We start from the raw sequence: 18633 nt of genomic DNA on the forward strand, positions 1-18633 counted from the left end.
TAGGTGAACATTTAGACATTTGACTGAAACATTACATACTGGAAGGTAACTGGATATTATAGTTGGAGACTCTTACTTGGAGAGTCTAGAAGTTTTGTTCTTGACAACTTTATCCTGCCACTCATACTGAATTGAATATTCAACTCCACCAATAAGGAGAGAGTTCCATACCTTTGGGATAGGGGTCACATTCTCTTACATGATGCTTTAATTTTTAATGCGCTAATTTGTATGTTTAGTGCTAGAAGGGACCGTAGGAGCTATATAATCCCCTCATTTTACTGAGGAAGAACCAAGGAACAAAGAGTTTAAGTGGCACAGGTGGTGAGTAGGTGAACTGCGGTTTGAATGTAGGTGTTCCTGATTTTATTTATAGAAGAAACTAGAGTGTTGGGTCTTAAGTCAGGGAGAACTGAGATGAAATCTGGCCTGAGACCATTATTAGCTGTATGACACTGGACAAGTCAGTCAATGTATGGTTACTTCTATTTGCTGAATTACAAAATGGGTAAAATAACAGCATTGAGCTCCCAGGGGTTTTTGAGAAGAATTCATGAGATAATATTTATGAAGTACTTAACATTTGACAGGATCTGAATAAATGTTTATTTCATTTGTAGTAGGTTGAGTTGAGAACATAGTTCATTCTCCTAGGAAAAATTAGGGAAACATCATATATTAAGAGATGTAGTGGCAATTAAGCATGGATAATAGGAATAGGATAAACATTCTAATAACTTTGGCTTATTTGCATATTAAAGATTATTCAAAATGTGGTCAATTAATTTCTGTTTCAAATTTTTAAAAATGATTTCTCATTAATGTATTATAATTTTTATTCCTGTCTCTTTTCTACAGACTCTCTGCAACCTGCTCAATTTCAAACTCCTTGAATTTATATTTATTGTTATTTTCCTTCACTTTAGCAGCAGTAGTAACAGTAGTGCTATTTTCTGTTAGCAACCAAGTTATGAGTTTGACAAGAAATCCTCCCTGCTACAACTAACTCATAATCAATTCCTTATTCTAAACAATATTCATAATTCTGGGGGTGGAGCCAAGATGGCAGAGTAAAAACAGGGACTCACTTGAGGTATTCCACAAATTCCTATAGATGCTTTTAAAAAGTGAATCTGAACAAATTTTAGAGCGGCAGAATCCACAAGGAGACAGAATGTGGCAGATTTCCAGCACAGGGCAGCCTAGACGGTCAATGGGAAGAATCTGTTACACCTGGCTGTGGGAAAGCAGAATATACAGACTACACCAGCACAGACTTGGGGAGCACCCCTGGCAGACTGAATCACCAGCATCAGTGCTGATTCCCAAACTCTTAACACAGGAAGGGAGTCTGGCAAAGTTGGGTGAGAGGGAAGTGCATGGCCTATGGCAACAGCAGCAGGTACTCCTGGGGCTATCAGTTCACAGACTAAATGTTTGAAAGTCACCTAACTGAACTTCTGGGAGTCAAGATGGTGGAATAAACTGCTAAGTACTCTCACCCTCCCCTTGATGACCATGAAAAACCCAAGGAATATTGCCCTAGAAAAACTCTTTGAATAATGAGGCCAGCAGAGGCTGTACAGCAGTCTTTTAGCTTGGGAGGCTAGGGAGATTGATGGGAAGGGTCCCACATGCTTTGGCTGAAGGGGACCAGTACATTCCAGCAAGCTCCACTTCAGCTGACCAGAAGGATATCCTGAGTCCCAAGGAGTGAAACTGGTAAGCACCAACAATGGAATCCTAGGTGGGCCTTAGCACAGCTGGGGGAATCAGGCAGACACCAGCTCAGATGGTGGTTTACCAGCCACTGTGTCTGCTCATGTTGTAGTGTAGCCCTAGGGGAGGAGACCTCCAATGGCCAAACCACCCCTCCATCACACCTCATTCTATGAGCTTCACTGTAATCCCAGGGAAACTAAGGAAGACTTCACCTGGCCTGGGCCTTGACACACACCAGCCAGCTCAGCACCAGGTAAGCTGCAGCATTATATAGCTTCTAGCTGATAGAACCAGAGGCCACATATAGCCAATGATCAGGGGCCTAGCTTGCAGCACAATAAACATCAGAAGAGTCTCCTGATCCCCAGAAGTAGAGCTCCACTCTAAAAGCCAGGAAAAAGATGATCACCATAGGCAAGAAGCAAATTAGAAAACCAAAGACCATAGAATCACATTATGGGGACAGGGAAGAACAAAATACTAATCCAGAAGAGGACAGCATTGACAGTGTACCCACATCTGAAACCTCAAAATGATATATGATCCTAGAACCACAGGGCAAAACAATCATTGAAAGAATCCACAGATCATCTCCTGAAAGAGATCACAAATTAAAAATCCTAAGGAATATTATTGTAAAATTCCAGAATTGTAATGTCAAGGAGAAAATACAGCAAACACTCATAAAAAAATTCAAATATCAAGGAACTACAGTCTGAGTAATGCAGGAACTTGCAGTTTCTACATTAAAAGATCAGAGGGATTGGAATATGATATTCCATAAGGCAAAGGAGCTTGGGCTACAAACAAGGATCAATTACCCAGCAAAATTGAGCATAATCTTTCAGCAGGGAGATGGACATTCAATAAAATAGGAATTTCCAGACCTTCCTGATGAAAAAATCAGAGCTCAGTGGAAAATCTGATCTTCCAATACAAGACTCAAGAGAGGTATAGAAAGGCAAATAGGAAAAACAAAGGGAAAAAAAAAAAAAACTTGTTATTCAATAAGGGCAAACTGTTTCAATCCCTATATAGGAGGATGATACTTGTTAATCTTGAGAATTATATTTTTATTATGTATTTTATGTATAATTGCATTTCTTATTAAAAGAGATATACATAGATAGAGTGTGGGTATAAATTAACTGATGCGATGATGAAAGTAGTCAAGGTGTTTAAAGGGATTGTAATGGGAGAAGAGGAAAGGAGGAGGTGCAAAAGGGTGCATTACATCACATTGAGGGGCACAAAAATATATTACAGTACAGGGAAAGAAGGGAGGGAGATGAGCATTGTTTGAACTTTACTTTCATCAGATTTGTTTCAGGGAAGGAATAAAATACTCAGTTAACTTTAGAAATCTAACTTAGCCCACATGCACTAGGAGGGGAAAAGAAAAAGAAAAGGGAGGGGTTGTCAGAAGGGAAAGAAGAAGCTGTAAGTGAAAAGGGAAAGACAAAAGAGGGAGGCTGATAGAAGGGAAGGGAAGATTGAAGGAGGAAGTGGTGAAAAATAAAACTGTTTGAGGAGAAGGAAAAAGGGAGAAATAAAAGCATAAATAGGGGGAAGGAGAATAGAATGGAGAGAAAGACACAATAATCATAATTGTGAATGTGAATGGGATGAAGTCTCCCATGAAATGGAGGTGGATAGTAGAATGGATTAAAAACCATACTCCTGTAATATGTTGTTTACAAGAAACACATTTGGAACAGGGGGATACACAGAGTAAAGGTACAAGGCTGAAGTAGCATATATTATGCTTCAGCTGATGTAAAAAAAGCAGGGGTAGCAAGCTTAATCTCAGACAAAGCAAAGCAAAAATAAATCTAATCAAAAGAGATAAGAAAGGAAACTATATCCTGTTCAAAGGCACCATAAAAAAGTGAATAATATCATTACTAAACATGTATGCACCAAGTGGTGTAGCTTCCAAATTCTTAGAGAAGTTGAAGTAAATACAGGAAGAAATAGAGAGTAAAACTATCCTAGTGAGGGACCTCAACCTCCTCCTCTCTGAACTTAATCAATCTAACCTCAAAAAAAAAAAAAAAGAAAGAAAGAAAGAAAGAAAGAAGTTAAGGAAGTGAACAGAATTCTGGAAAAGTTAGATATGATGGACCTGTGGAGAAAACTGAATGGCAACAAACAGAATATACCTTTTTCTCAGTGGTACATGGCACATGCACAAATTTGACCATGTACTAGGACAAAAAATCCTCACAATCCAGTGCAAAAAGGCAGAAATAGTCAAAACATCCTTTTCAGGTCATGATGCAATAAAAAATATATGTAACAATGTGTGATGGAATGATGGAACAAAAATTAATAGAAAACTAAATGATCTAATCCTAAAGAATAAGTGGGTCAACCCACAAATCATAAAAACAATAACTTCATTGAGGAGAATGTCAATAAGAGAAAACATACCAAAACTTATCAGATGCAACAAAAGCAGTTCTTCAGGGAAGCGTTATATCTCTGAATGCTTACATCAATAAAATAGAGAAGAAAGAAATCAATGAATTGACCAGCTGAAAAGGTTAGAAAAAGAACAAATTGAAAATCCCCAATTAAATACCAAATTAGAAATACTGAAAAACAAAGGAGAGATTAATAAAATTTAAATTAAGGAAACTATTGAACCAATAAATAAAACTAAGATCTGGTTTTACAAAAACAAAAACAAAACAATAAAATTGATAAAGCTTTAGTTAATTTCATTTAAACAAAAGAAAAAAAGATAAATGAGAAGGGTGAATTCACCTCCAATGTAGAGGAAAGTAAATCAATAATTGGAAATTATTTTGCCTAACTCTATGCCCAAAAATTTGGCAATCTTAGTGAAAAGAATGAACATTTACAAATATATAAGTTGCCCATATCAACAGAAAAGGAAATAAAATTCTTAAATAACCCCACCTGGGAAAAAGAAATTGAACAATCCATCAATGAACTCAACAGGAAAAAATTTCTAGGGCCAGTGGATTTACAAATGAATTCTACCAAACATTTCAAGAACATTTAATTCCAATACTATATAGATGATTTGAGAAAATTGGTGGAGAAAGAGTTCTACCAAATTCTATTTGTGATACAAATATGGTACTGATACCTAAACTGGAAAGAGCCAAAACAGAAAAAGAAAATTATGGATCAATTTCCCTAATGAATACAGATGCAAAAATTTTAAATAAGATATTAACACAAAGATTACAAACTTATCATCAGGATGCTACACTTTGATCAGGTAGGATTTATACCAGGAGTGCAGGCCTGGTTCAATATTAGGAAAATTATCAGTATAATTTATCATATTAACAACAAAACAAATGGAAATCATATGATTATCTCAATACATGTAGAAAAACCTTTTGACAAAATACAATACCCATTTCTATTGGGTATTGAACTGGACAGCATAGGAATAAATGGAGACTTCCTTAAAGTGATAAGTAATATCTACCTAAAGTCTTCAGCAAACACTATATGTAATGGAGATAAGCTACATGCATTTTCAATAAGTTCAGGGGTGAAACAAAGATGTCCATTATCACCACTGTTATTCAATGTGGTATTAGAAATTCAATACGGTACTCTTATTTGGGAATAAGAGAAGAAAAATAAATTGAAGGAATTAGAATAGGCAAAGAAGAAACTAAGTTATCACTCTTTGAAGACAATATGATGATTTACTTAGAGAATCCTAGACAATCAAGTAAAAATCTGTTTGAAATAATAATTTTAGCAAAGTTGCAGGATGCAAAATAAACCCACATAAATCATTGGCAATCCTATATATTACTAATAAAGCCCAACAGCTTGAGATAGAAAGAGAAATCCCATTTAAAGTTACTGCAGGCATTATGATATTTGAAAGTCTACCTGCCAAAACAAACCCAGCAAATATATGAACACAGTTGCAAAACATTTTTCACATAAATAAAGTCAGATCTAAATAATAGGAAAAAACATCAGTTGCTCATGGGTAGGCTGAGCTAATACAATAAAAATGACCATCAAGTTAATTAATTCACTAAATTAATTTCCTTTTTCAATGCCATACTAATAGATCTACAAAAAATTTGTTTTATAGAGCTAGAAAAAATAATATCAAAGTTCATCTGGAGAGCAAAAGGTTCAAAATACCAAGGAAATTAATGAAAAGAAATGCTAGGGAAGGTGGTATAGCCATATCAGATCTTGAATTGTATTATAAAGCAGTAATCATCAGAATCACTTGGTACTGGCTAAGAAATAGAGGGATAGATCAGTGGAATAAGTTAGGTACACAAGACACAGTAGTCAATGATTATAGCAGCCTACTGTCTGATAAACCCAAAGACTCCAGCTTCTGGGATAAGAACTCACTGTTTAACAAAAACTGTTGGGATAGCTGAAAAACAGTGTGGAAGAAACTTGGCATAGACCAATGCCTGACATGTTATATCAAAATAAAGTCCAAATGGGTACAAGGTCTGGGTATAAAGACTGATACTATAAACAGATTAAGGGAACAAGGAATAGCTGATTTTTCAGATCAGTGGAGGAATTTATGGCTAAACAAGAGATAGAGAACATTTTGAAATGCAAAATGGATAATTTTGATTGCATTAAATTAAAAAGTTTTTGCACAAAGTCAATGAAACCAAGATTAGGAGGGAAGCAGAAAACTGGGTAAGAATTTTTACAACTAGTATGTGCAATAAAGGCCTCATTTTAAAAATATATGGTGAACTGAGTCAAATTTACAAGAATACAAGTCATTCCCCAATAAATAAATCATGTAAGGACATGAACAGGCAATTTTCAGAGGTAGAAATTAAAATTATCTATAGTCATATGAAAAAATGCTCTAAATCACTATTGATTAGAGAGATGCAAATCAAAACAACTACCTCACATGTATCAGATTACCTAGCATCGCAAAATAGGAAAATGATAAATGTTGGACAAGATGTGGGAAAGTTGGAACACTAATTAATTGTTGGTGGACCTGTGAACTGATCCTGCTATTCTGGAGAGCAGTTTGGAACTATGCCCAAAGAGCTATAAAAATTCACATACCCTTTGAACCAGAAATATCAGTTGTAGGGCTGTATCTCAAAAAGCTGTATTCCCATCAAAATGGGAAAAGGACTCACATGTACAGAAATATTTATAGCATCTCTTTTTGTGGTGGCCAAGTACTGGGAGTCGAGGGGATGATCATCCATTGAGGAATGGCTGAACAATATGTAGTATATGAATGCAATGGGATACTATTGTGCTATAAGAAACTATGAACAAGTGACTTCAGAAAAATCTGGAAAATCTTTTATATGAATTGATGTTGAGTGAAGTGAGTAGAGCCAGGAGAACATTATACACAGTAACAGCTACAGTGTGCAAGGACTGTTTTTGATATACTTAACCTTTAACAGTAATGCAAAGATCTAAAATATTTCCAAAGGACTCATGAAGCAAAATATCATCCACATTCAGAGAAAGAACTGTGCAATCAGAACACATAATGAAATAGACTATTTTCTATTTTGTTATGCTTTGTTTTGTTTATCTCATATTTTCTCCCATTCACTATAATTCCTCTATGAAACATGCTTAGTGTGAAAATGTGTTTAATGGGAATGTATGTGTAGAGCTATATAAGATTGCTTGCCATCTTGGGGAGTCAGGGGGTGGGAAGGCAGAACATTTAAAACTTTTGGAAGTGAATGTTGAAAATTCAAAACAAATAAATTTGAAAAAATAATTAATATTCATTTGTAGTACTGCTATTTTTAAAAACTTAATTTATTTCTAGTTTTTAACATTCACTTCAATAAGATTTTGAGTATCAAATTTACCCCCCTTTTCTCCTCTCCCTTTCCCAAGACAGTGTGCAATCTGGTATTGCCTCTACTTATACATTCATATCAAATTATTTTCACATTTGTCCTAATGTAAAGAAGAATTAGAACTGAGGAACCATGAGAAAGAAAAGACAAAACAAAACAACAAAAGGAGAGCCGTGCTTCCAACTGCATTCAGATTTTAAAGTTCCTTCTCTGAATGTGGATAGCATTTTCCATCATGAGTCTTTTGGAGTTGTCCTATATCCTTGCATTGCTGAGAGAAGCTATGTCTATCAAAGTCATTCATGGCAAAATGAAGTTGTTATTATGTATTCTCTTGATTCTACTCATTTCACTCAGCATCAGTTCATTCAAGTCTTTCTAGGTTTTTCCGAAGTCTGCCTGTTCATCATTTCTTATAGCACAATAGTATTCCATTACATTCATATACCACTACTTGTTCAGCCATTCCCCAATGGATGGCCATCCCCTAAATTTCCAATTGTTTGTCACCAAATAAAGATCTGCTGTAAATATTTGTGTACATGTGTGTCCTTTTTCCATTTGTATGATCTCTTTGGAATACAGACCTAGAAGTGTTATTGCTGGGAAAAGGGTATGGACATTTTTTATAGCCCTTTGGGCATAATTTCAAATTGTTTTCCAAAATGGTTGGATCATTTCACAACTCCACCAACAACGTATTAGTGATCCAATTTTCCCGCATTATCTCAGGCATTTATAATTTTCCTGTTATATCATATTAGTCAATCTGATAGATGTGATGTGGTACCACAGAGTTGTTTTGATTTGCATTTCTCTAATCCATAGTGATTTAGAGCATTTTTTATATAACTACAGATAGCTTTAGTTTCTTTTTCTGAAAACTGCTTGCTCATATCCTTTGACCATTTATCAATTGGGAAATGATTTGTATTCTTATAAATGTGACTCAGTTCTCCATATATTTTAGAAAAGAGACTTTTATCAGAGACACTGGTTGTAAAGATTCCTTCCCAGTTTTCTGCTTCCTCCTGATCTTGGTTGCCCAGGCTTTGTTTTTACAAAAACATTTCAATTTAATGTAATCAAAACTATCCATTTTGCATTTCATAATGTTCTCCACATCTTGTTTCATTATAAATTCTTCCATTCTCCATAAATATGACAGGCAAACTATTCCTTGATCTCTGGGTGTGTTTATAGTATGAGTCTTTATATCTAAATTGTGTTCCCATATTGCCTTTTTTTGGTATGTGGTGTAAAATGTTCCATGCCCAGTTTCTGCCATACTAATTTCCAGTTTTCCCAGCAATTTTTGTCAAATAGTGAATTTTTATCCCAGAATCTGGAGTCTTTGGATTTATCAAAAAGAAGATTACTAGTCATAGAAAAAAAATGGTTAGTTGCCACAGAGTAGGTGGCAATGGCTTAATCATATATGTGTTGAAAAGGTCACTGGGACCTCTTCCATCCTTATCAAGGGAATGTTAAGCTTCTCTCTTTTTATACAACACTGGTGTACTACTTTTCAAAGAATGTTGATCTAGTTCTTCTTCCTTACTATAATTGTTTTGTAGGATACTCTAGAGAGTAGTCACCTAGTTATCTAATTTGTTTCCTTCTTGATTCTAAGGCAAACAGGATTAACATAGATTTGGAGCTTCAAAGGGTCTTAAATGCCTTCATTTTATATAAGAATTAATTGAGGACCAGAGTTACAAAATGACATTCCCCGGGTCATTCATGGAAGAGCAAAGAATGAATCTCTGTTCCTCCTCTACATTGTATAACCTTTTCTTTTGACCTTTATGTAACATCAGTCTTTTTTACTACAAAAGTTTTATTTCATCTTCTGCCCAGCTGACTTGTAAATGGCATTACAAAACTCCCAGTTGCATTTTTTGGGGAAAATATTCTTTCAAAAATTTCACCTTAGGAAAGAAAAGGACACCAAAGGGCAAGATAATGGGTTCTGTATATCTTAGGTCATGAAGCCTAGTCCTATTCTAAGTACTTTCACCACTTGTTTTTTCTTCCTTTTCCAATTCCCCCATGCACCTAAAAACAGGGCATCCTGTGCTTTGGAAGGGGAGTGAAGGTCCTGAGAAACATAATGCATACTCAGAATAGGTATCCTGAAATTCCATCCCTTCTAAATGAAACCCATAGTAAGACCTTTGCTGCATAAGAAGCCATTTCTATGGGAATGTTTCAGAGTGACCCAGGAAGGGTGGAGTCAAGATGGCAGAAAAAGATGAAGAAGACTAGCATAATTCTACTCCATATTTCCACCAAACTATTTAGAAAATGAACCAGAACAAATTCTGATTGGAAGGTCCAATAAAAAAAAAAATCAGTGAGTCATTTTTTTCATCCCAGGTTGACTTAAAAAAGACAGAGAATGTGGAAATTGGGGGTGAGATCTGGACAAGAGCATAGGTATGAAATAGTCTATAAAACACAGACTGAACAAAAGACTGTGCATCGTGGTAGGAAGAGGTTCCAGGGGTCCCTGAAATAATGAAGGATACAAAAAATCATGTCATCTGGAATGTCTGTTGCTCACTACCCAATTCTAGGTCATAGATCTACAGTAGACTGAGGACAGAATTTGTGTTAAAGGGTAATAGAGAAGAGCAGGTAAGTATGGGGACCTTAGATGTATTCCAGGGAGAAATAAATACAGAAGAAAATGGCAGCTATGTGACTCTGACATAAAAACAGCAATGTCAAAATTAAAGTCACTAGCCTACTTTGAAGTCTGCAGTGAAATAACTGAGACAGGCATCCCAGATGGGGAAAATGTGTTAGATCAGTTTCTTCATTCTGAACCTGGGGCTGATTCTGGCAACAGTCTGCTGAATCTTCCAACCAGGGACAAGTCAACAGGCATTTTGCTATGATTCAAACTGGGGTCAGTAATTTGAAGAGTTCAGAACAGGAGGCAGGGAGCACACTTTGCTCCAGATCATATCATTTAGGGAAAACCAAAAGCTCAGGTCCTTACAATGAACTCTTTATTAGACCCTGGAAAAGCACAATATTTAATACTCCCTCAAATCAGCAGAAAACCACAAGAGTTCAAAAACTCAGCCCAGAGTGGACCCTTCCATATGAAAGCAACTAAGAAACTAAGATAAAGTCCAAAGAGTGGCAGTAGGCTGGAAGAATGAGCAAATAAGAAGGAAGGGAGGAAGGAAGGAAGGAAGGAAGGAAGGAAGGAAGGAAGGAAGGAAGGAAGGAAGGAAGGAAGGAAGGAAGGAAGGAAGGAAGGAAGGAAGGAAGGAAAAATTCCACAACAAATAAGTATTATGGTGGTAGGGAAGCTCAAGACAACTGGAAGAAGTGAATGACTCCAAAACACCCATAATCAAAGCCTCAAAGAAAAATACGTCTTGGGCACAAGTCTAATAAGAATTCCTGGAAGAATCAAATCAATAATTAAAAGTACTAAAGATTCCTTCAAAAACCAAATGAGAGTAGTAAAGGAAGATGATGGAAAAAGAAAGGATAACTGTGGAAGAAAGATATGGAAAGAGAATTAATAGCTAGAAATAAAAGGTGCAAAATCTTACCCAAGAAAATAATTCCCTAAAAATTAAAATTAGCAAAGTATCAGCTAATGAATCCATGAGTTGAAAAAAAATCAAAACGAAGTCAAAAGATGGAAAAATAGAATATCCAAGATATCTCATAGTAAAAATACATGACCTACAAAACAGATGTAGGAGAGATAATTTAAGAATGGTTGGACTTCTTGAAAGTGATGACCAAAAGAAACAGAAACTAAATTAAAACCAAAAGAGAAAGAGAGAGAGAGAGAGAGAGAGAGAGAGAGAGAGAGAGAGAGAGATAAATTCTCCCTCCCTCCCTCCCACCTTGTTAGTTGAGTTGATGCCCTCTACTGTTTTTGCCCTACTGTCTCAAGTCCAGGGACTTTTTTCTCCCTTCTTTGTACACCCAGTGCTTAGCACACTCCCTGGCACATAGAAGGCACTAATGGCTCCTTGATTTGACCAAATCTTGGCCAGGCAATAATACACCACCAGTTCCTCATCATTCCTCCCTTTCTTTCCCCCTACCAGAGAGACTTTCCTCTGTTCTATCTCATCCTAAAAAAATATTAATTTGCTACTGATACAGTATTTTTTTCAATTCAATAAATATTAATTTGTTCTATTACTCTTTCACTTGATTCTGTTGACTCATTTAGAGCAGGACATTGGAAAAAAAGGTGGGTTTAGAGTCAAAGGCACTATTTTTCCTTGAATTCAAGTTTACAATGGCTTTATCTGTCTGGCTTGTTCACAGTTGCCCCATATGTAAAATGAGGGAGATTAATAGATTAGTACTGGATTAGTGGCATAAAACCCGAATGGAAATGTCGATCACTAATGCATGCATGTGGTCCACTTATTGAGTTAACTTTAAAATAAAATTATCTGTGTTTATTGTGTTTTTATTTATTTGGTTAAATGTTTCCCTTCTGCATTTTAATCTAGTTTGAATGAGCCTTGAATTTAACACCTCTGCACTTTATACTTTCAAAGGTCACCTTTAGGTCTGTCATATGGTCTAGGATTGTATGAACTTTCTTACCTTAAAGTATTGTGCTTATGAATCTTTTCTCTTTATACTTTTCATGCCTCTTAAGCAATTTAGTTGTTTTTTTTTTTAATGAAGATAAAAAATTAGAAAGAACTTAAACCTTGCTTAAACAGATAAGCATAAAAAAATAAAGTTCACTGATAAATTATTTCTTGTTCACTTTACCTATTCACTTTTCTTATAAATAATTTACTTACTAAGATTTTCCATTCACCTAGGTTCCTAATGTCTTCCATTTGTGAAAAATCTCTTTTTCTCTGTAATGATTCAGCTTAATTACACAAGATATGCTATGAAGTTCAAGCCAGACTTTTGCATTTCAGAATTTGATATACCAATTTTCCTTTGAGTTTTTCATAATTATAGAGCAGTCTTGAGCGATTCAGAGCAATTCTCTATGGTATTTATAGTGTTTTCTCTTGCTTGTTAGTAATATTTCTTGTTTAGTAATGTTATTCTGAATTTTGACAATGTCTTTTCTGGTAAACCAAAATTAATTTTTCTCTGCCAGCATCCTATAGAGTCCATGTGTCCATATTTTGCTTTCTGGATGAGCTGGTAAAGTTCAGGTAAGCTCTACCAACTAACTGGTTTTAGGAGTTCTCCTGCAAAGAGAAAAGTCTTTGGCGCTGACATTGTCACATTAGTTGTAAGATGAGACCATCCTCAATGATAAGACTGAGCGAAGTAGGGGCTGACAGACCTAATAGACCATTTATTTTTTCCCTCCCTCATTTTACATATGAGGAAACTGAGGTCCAGAGAAGTTAATTGATTTGCTCCCTTCACAAAGATGGTAAATGACAGAGTGGGAATTTGACCCCAGCTTGTCTGACTCCAGAGTTCACATTCTTTCATTTTAACACATTAAGTAGTAGGTAAAAAATGAGTGGTAAGCTAGAATTGCATGCGAGTCTACAAATTACACTGTAGGGCCAATTAGGTGGCACAGTGAATCCTGAATTCAAATCTGGCCTCAGACACTTGACACTTACTTAGCTGTGTATACTTGGGCAAGTCATTTCAACCCATTTACCTTGTCTTTCTCCCCTCAAAAAAAAAAAAAAAGAAATTACATTGTAAAGATTTGCTTCTATCTTAATTTATTTTTAATTTCGTGTTCCTTTAAAGTGGTTAGATGAAGAGAGGTCAAAGGTGGCCTGTCTTTCACCTATCTTGGTGGAAGTCCCTCCCACTTCATCCTTACTATCAATAGTATGTGCTTATTTCTGAGATTGTTTTTATTTGGAAGTGTGAAGCTCCACTGATTGTCTAACCACACTTAGAACAAATAGATTTATTAGGTTAGAGCAATCAGTTGTAAGTGAGGCTGAATAGAACTTCACTAGTCACTATGTGAGAGACTTGGTCACACCCTAAAAAATTTGTATAAAAGGGAAGAACAGGATAGAGATTCAAGGATTTAGAAACAGAAATGAAAAAGCAGAATCATATGTAGTGAGCCAAAAAGAACCAGTGGTCTAGGGAGAGCAAGTGAAAGGAGAAAGAGAAGGTAGAATTGAGCTGTGGCAGAGAAGGGAACTATTGAATAGGGCCATAACCCCTAAGAATATCTGTACAGACTGATAAACACTGATATTAAGCAGTGAACTCACCTACTGATGGAATAAGGGAAGGATTGAGAAAAGGTCTGGTCTTCTCCTAATTTTACCTCCCCATTTATGATATGATAACCTAGTTTTTGTTGCTAAAATATTTCAATCAATAAACACTTATTAAGAGCTTTTTTGTGCCAGGCACTCTGCAAAGCACTTTGGTTATAAGAAAGAGGGGGGAGAGTAGATTAGACAATTATTGCCCTTGAGAAGTTTATAATCTAATGACGAAGACAAGATGCAAATAAATGTATACAAAGCCAACTGTGTATCACATAAATAAGAAATAATTAAAAGAAGAAATGGAACTGGAATTATCAGCTACTTAGAAAGACTACTGATAAACTATAGGATTTTAGTTCATGCTTAAAGGGAGCCAGGAAAGTCAGTAATTGGGCAGGACAAAGGAACATATTCCAGGCTTCTTTTAGAAGGAAGGATATTTAGTTTAAAAGGAAGTTGAAGATCTGCAGTCAGAGTGGAGGAGTGGACCTTTATTCTAAGTTAGGGAGACAGAGAAAATTCCTGGAATTGATAGAGGGAGTATATTGTTTGTGGAATAACCTGGAGCCAGTGTCACTGAATTAAAGGTATGGGTCAGTGAATGAAGTGTAAGAAAACTGAAAAGGTAGGAGGGAACCAGGTAATAAAGGACTTTGAAAGCCAAATAGAATCACCTAAATTCACTCCTCAACTATAAGGATGCCAGAGGTTAACTTGAGATAGCCAAAACTGCAAAGCAGATTAAGGAGGAGAGCCTAAAACATTTTGGGAACTTTCCTAACTCACAATTTGCAGCAATTACATTGAACTGAAAACTTTTTGTCAAATATAAATTCCCTAAAACCACAGAGGAGAGAACCACATGAACCCTTAATGCCCTTTATATTGTTTCTAGGCTTAAACCAAAACAATTATTTTAATAGGGCATTATGTCTGTATCTTAAGATTTTATTTCCTAGACATTTTGGCCTAGAGTCCTGGACCTTTATTGTCTGCATTCCTGTAGATTAAAACTGAAAGTGTCTCTAATGAACATATTTCAAGCATTTTCCAGATGACAAAACCAAAGCTGAGAAAGGTTAAGCGATTTGTCCAAGGTCAAACAGTGGGTTGATGGCTGAATTAGAATTAGAATTGAGGTTCATGGATTTCTTTTTTAGTGCCCTTTCTGCCACTTTGTCATTTTGTCTATTCTTTTTTTTTTTTTTTTTTTTTTTTTGGTACACTACTATCCTAGTCGGAGTTCCTTGATTTATCTTATCAATCTCCTTGGATTTGACTTATGACCTCCTTGATCCCATTCTACCTATATGTTCCTTTCAGTTTAGCCCATCTTGGGATAGCCCTCTGATCTAGCTTACCCATTCTAACATAACTCCCTGGCCATCCCTAATCTCTTTTGTCCTGTTGCCTCTCTTAAATCTTGACATAAGGAATAGTTCACCTTCTCCTAACATTACTTGGATACCATCTTACTTGGACACCGTCTTATAACCATTTTGATCATAAAGAATATTGGAATGGGATAAATTTTATTATACCCACAGAATTTATATTTCTTTGTATGCCTAACAATACCTAGTACATAGTCAAAGTTCAATCAGTGTTTACTAGTTCATAAAAAAAGTTATCCTCTTTTTTAATCTCTTCTCTCTCCATATCTTCATTTTTCAACCCACATCTAGTTGAATGAAAAAATAGATTGACATATTGGAGTGAAGTTAGAGGAAGCAAAAAGACTTTAAGTAGTAATACAGTATATTTAGTCATTTAGTATTGTAGTCATTCCAACAAGGCTTAGAGTGGCTGCCTTGAAAGGAGACCCAAAGCATTACTAGGTGAACTGCTACAAAAGGAAAGTGAGGGAAACACACAGAGAAAATCCATTATGGGAATAAGATCAAGTGACCAGGTAAAAGATATATTAAAAGGGATAGACAAAAGGTCTTGGTGTTCCACAATGCAAGAGCAGTAAGTAGGGATATACTCCAGGCCTTAAGGGCATCTGTTTTGTTTTTTTCTTAAATGTCATAACTGACCAGAGTGAAAGAGAAAATAGAGCATAAGATTTAGAGTTCAACAGGACTTTAGTGGTGTGTCGAAACCAACCCCTTCCTTTAACAGTTGAGGAACTCAGTTAAATGACTTGCTCAGGGCCAGTCAGCTAAAAGTATGTAAGATAAATTTCAATTTAATTCTTCTTGACTTCATTTCCAGTGTTTATCCACTGTACAATACTTTTTTTTAAATTTCCTAGAAAAATAGTGATACCTACCATCTCCCTTCACTCACCTCCCCAGGTTTCAGAATTAAACTTCCTCTAAGTTCTTAGGACATATGAGATTCTCTACTTGCTCCCTCAAGGTCTAATAATTAGATAATATATGTACTTTGATCCTTTGAACACCAGAGGAAAATGTGTGGATCCTAGTATTGAGAGCTATTATAAATCAATGCCCTCTTGATAAATTATTCTAGCATATTTTTTTAAAAAACCTTAGCCCCAAGTGGGCCATATAATCTGTGACATCTCTGTGTGCTTCATTTTAATGATTCATACTCAGAATAAAGCTAAAACTCTGCTGAAAAAATCATTCAAAATTAAATAATTGTTTAGTGGAAACAGCTCCCTTAATAAAAGAGATTAAAAAAAAAAACCTATAAGCATGAATTGTCCTTTGAGAGAGAAAGAAAGGGTTGCCTAGATCTGCTAATGTTCATTCTATAGGTGTTTGAGAAACGTATCAAATATTCAAAGTGCAAACATTCACATCTCTGTCCCATCAATATTTATAGCTCGAAAACATATTATTGTTACAAATATGTCAGGTCAATGAAAAATATCCATTTACAAAGGGAATACATAATAAAGGGCAGTTGAACAATATAATTTATTTCTTTCGCTGATTGAATGGCCCATAAGTAATGAGAATTGAAGCTTCAAGTAAGTTATGAAGGTCATCTCCTCTCATGTATGAAAATACATAAATTGTTTATATCACTATCTGCTGCAAGACATTCTATCCATTGAGGCTTTTAAAAATTATGGGCTAGATGTTTGGACTTTATGTTATGAAAGTGCCCCAAATTGACTCCAAACCTGCCATAGCCTTATATAGATTTCTCTCACATGCTCAGAAGATAGAGATGAGTTTTTGTATGTATTCCAAGTCTTTCTTCATTTCAAAATGTTGCTAATAAGCTATTTTGTTTCAGCCATTGGCTCCAAATTACAACCTTATACAACCATCCTACAATGTGACAGTTGGGAGATTAATGTTGATCCTCTGGGTTATATATTAGTACCCTGTTCCAACCTCTTAAAAATCTACATGTGCAAAGTTTTATGCTAAGATTTCTGAGGCCAAGTCCAATGTTTGCCTCATGACAGATTGTGCTACCTGTTAAAGGAAGTGGGACTATATCTGTCCTACCTAGGACAAAGGAAATGAAACACAGTGGATATATTGATGGTCTTAGAATCAGAAAGTTCTGGGTTCAATTTTTTTTTTCTCAGACACTTGTGTGTAACCCTAAGAAAGTCGCATGATAGATTTAGAACTGGAATGGCCTCATATGTCAATGAATACAACTCCTTCACTTATCAAATGAGGAAATTGAGGCCCAGAGATGTTAATTTACTTGCCTAGGGTCACATAATTACTAAGTATCTGAGACAATATTTGAACCCAGGTCTAAGTCTTATATTTTGTCTACTACTATAAATTTAATCTTAGCAGTTTGTGATATTGTACCATGAATCACATGCCACTCTTTCTACCTTTCCATCTCTCTCCCATTTTCTCTTAACTCTCCCATTTTTGTTTATCTGCTTTTCATATATTATGGCCACCATAAACTGAGGATAAGAAATGTGGCTTAGGATACCTTTAGAAATAAAGTCACTGTTGGTCTCTGATCATCTACTTTTTTTTTTACCAATATTGTGAGTAGTAGCTGACATTTATATAGCCCCTTAAGGTTTGAAAAGCATTTTACTCATATTAGCTGTATGACCTTTGGAAAGTAACTTTCCTCTCTGTAGCAGAGTGGTTTCTTTTGTAAAATGAATACATATAGCTCTAGAATTGGAAAAGACCTCAGAAATGATATAGTCCATTCCTTCATTTTTCAATGAGTCCAACAAAGGGTGATTGACTTTCCCAAGGTCATGCAGATAGAAAACACCAGATGCAGGTTTTGAATCCAGATCTCTTGACTTTTGGAGCCAATAGCATTGCCACTCTATCATACTTCCTTCCTTTTTGATCTCTAAGGTTCCTTCCAGCTCTAAAGTTATTTTTCTAAGATTCTATATCTGACCAACAACTCTCTGAGATAAGTGCCCTGGGCCTTACTGTCTTAGTTTTGTGGTTATAAAAACTAAAATTGAAAGAATGTATGACTTACTGAGTTATATAGCTAGTATATGTCCGAAATAGGCATTAAATTTAAGACTTCCAATTCTAGTATCCTATCCTCTGTCACATAATGACATTATTCTTGGTAAGGGGGAGTCATTCATACTCTCCAACAGGCAGAGCAGTACATTGGAAGAAGAAATAAAGTTGGAATCAGAAGAAATAGCATGATATTTGGTACATAGTAGGTACTTAATAGAAATTGAATGAATCAGTTCCTTTGGTTCGAATTCCAGCTCTGCAACTTGATGGCCACACCATCTTGGGTAAGTCACTACACTTATCAAGAATAGGTGTACTGAGGGAGACAACTTCCAGAAAGCAAGATGGTGGATTAAGCAGCTCTCCCATCCTTACCTCCAAACAATCATAAAATAGAGCCCCAAAACAAATTCTGGAACAGCAGAACCAGAAAAAAGATGG

General features: G+C 35.6%; 1 non-coding gene across 1 annotated transcript; it reads right to left on the minus strand.

Annotated features, from left to right (window-relative positions):
• Nucleotides 1–8949: 8949 nt before the first annotated feature.
• On the minus strand, nucleotides 8950–9076 carry LOC140515093 (U6atac minor spliceosomal RNA). The gene has a single exon (XR_011970850.1). It is a non-coding gene; the product is annotated as a U6atac minor spliceosomal RNA (small nuclear RNA).
• Between the last annotated feature and the right edge of the window lie 9557 nt (nucleotides 9077–18633).

Source organism: Notamacropus eugenii, chromosome 7 (assembly GCF_028372415.1).
Source record: "Notamacropus eugenii isolate mMacEug1 chromosome 7, mMacEug1.pri_v2, whole genome shotgun sequence".
Classification (NCBI taxonomy): domain Eukaryota; kingdom Metazoa; phylum Chordata; class Mammalia; order Diprotodontia; family Macropodidae; genus Notamacropus; species Notamacropus eugenii.